Source organism: Octopus bimaculoides, chromosome 7 (assembly GCF_001194135.2).
Source record: "Octopus bimaculoides isolate UCB-OBI-ISO-001 chromosome 7, ASM119413v2, whole genome shotgun sequence".
NCBI lineage: Eukaryota > Metazoa > Mollusca > Cephalopoda > Octopoda > Octopodidae > Octopus > Octopus bimaculoides.
The window spans coordinates 79,082,396-79,084,613 of record NC_068987.1 but is presented as its reverse complement, the minus strand read 5'-3'; the positions used below and the strand labels follow the sequence as shown (position 1 = coordinate 79,084,613).

The 2,218-nt window shown below is 32.1% G+C and overlaps 1 protein-coding gene across 1 annotated transcript in view; it reads right to left on the bottom strand.

Annotated features, from left to right (window-relative positions):
• Positions 1-2,218, bottom strand: part of LOC106881857 (transcription factor AP-2-beta) — a 426,522-nt gene that overhangs the window by 363,623 nt on the left and 60,681 nt on the right. The window lies entirely within an intron of this gene.

Sequence of the window (2,218 nt, the reverse complement as noted above, 5' to 3'; positions counted from 1 at the left end):
ATATATATATATATATATATATGAAATTAATAATTCTAACTATTTCCTGCCTTATGATTATTGACTTCATATTTCCCCTTTATTGTGCCTTTATTGTATCACGTTACTTCTCTATTTCCCATTCTCCGTTACAGGACACTATTTTCTTGTTTACGCTATTTATTGCTTAGTACTGCTTCCTCTCTCTCCTTCCCATTTGGTCCACCTCTCACATATATCTATCTAAGTTACCTTTCTTTATAATACTTTCTCTCCCTTTCTTTCAACACTTTCGCTATAGCTGCTGCTTTCTCCTTTAACGTTTTTTTAGTCTTCCATTTTAAGATGGAAGGTTCAGCTTCGAGATAGAATTTAACGAATGGTTATCTTTAGTGTGCCGAGTGTTATTTTCTTTGATTTCGCTTTACATTTGTTTCGTTTCGTTAACAATGCTGTTGTACAGTACACTTCCCAAACTACAGTTCATAGTTCCCAAACTACAGTTCACACTTCCGATACAAGGACGTACAGTATAAAGAAAATCGAAACCAGCAGCACCTTTGAAGATTACTGGCAATGCATTAGATTCTTTGCTCATGTTTCCGTCATTAAAAAAATACTATATTTCGATTTTAAAATATTTGTTTTTCTTTTACTTGAATTGTTTAATGTAAATTTGGTACTTATTATTATGTATCCCATTTTTCCAAAATATTTGCACCAAAAATCTTCCACGACAACGGAAAATTCACAAAAATGGCATCACAGTCCTCAGTATTGACATAAAGAACTTTACTACACTGTATTCAGAGGCAGATGGGAGCCGTTTATCAACTGGAAAGAAAGTTTTGTGGGGGGTTCCAATATGTATAATCTGGGGACATTCAGCCTTAAGTACTCGTTCCTCATCCCGTTTGTTTATTACTATGTCAAGAACATCTCTTCGACATGGTTCATGTTTTTATACACTCTTGCAGGTTTCTCATATATATCTCCTCAGGCAAATGGTATATGATGCTCTTATTTTTTTGTTTTGTGTTTTTTCTTATTGTAGTGAGGAAGCTAGTACAAAGCGGTGTTGTAAGTGTATGACTTTGTATAAACAACAACGGATATCCACCAACAGCTTTCATATATATATACATGTATGAGTGTGGTGTGTGTATGTGTGTGGTATGTGTGTGTGTGTGTGTAATCCTTCGGCTCCATTGTAGGATTCTATAATCACAGAAAAACTCAAATGCTTATACGATACACACATGTACAAACTAAGTAGTATTTGGAGAGTAAAAAAAAATTAGTAATAAATGCTAAAGTACATAACGAAATACATGTAAAAGCAACACAAAATTCATATATAAATATAAAAAGTAATTAGAAACAAAAAATAGAAAGGAAAAAGACTAATACGAGGCAAAACAGAAAAAAAGGAAAGAAAATGGAGAGAGAGAGAAAAAAAAGGTAAAAGCAAAATATGTCAAATTAGCCAGAAGACAAATTCAGTGTGTTGAAGGAAGGAAGATATATATATGTTTTCTCAGTTCTTTGGATATATAATATTGTTTTATTTAAGAAAGTACTATATTTCATAAAGGAACGTTATAAATATGGCGACTGGTTTGTGTTGTACATTAATCATGAAAACCATCCAAATTACAGATGTTGGAAATGATTCTTGATAAAAGAGTTCAGACCGGAAGCCACGATTGAAAAATCTACATTATTCTGTTTTATTTTGTATTACTTACTTTTTAGACACATACAGTATTTATTATTTGTTGTAGTAGTAGTATTATTCTTTTGCAAACAGCCAGCCCTCAAAGCAATTTGATAGCCACAGGCGTGTGGGTCTGCATGTATATGATTTTATGTATGTGCGTATGTATGTACGTGCGCATGTCTGTATGTGTATACTTGTGCATGTATATGTTTATATGTACATATATTACACACACACACACATTCGCCTGTACGGACGCATATATATTTTCGTGTGTTGTGTATGTAGCTACGTGTATCAGTGTGAGCATATGCATACTTGAATCTAATTCAAATGAGCATTAATATTTAAACTCAGATAATCTTCGGAAAGCAGAACATTTCATAATCTCTTTCTTAATCATTGAAATTGATGGTTTAAATATATTTTGGTTTTGGAAAAACCATAAAAGGTATTTTCTTTAAAAAATAAATTTAAAAAACGCTGAATATTGCAAAAGAAAAATACGACATATATATG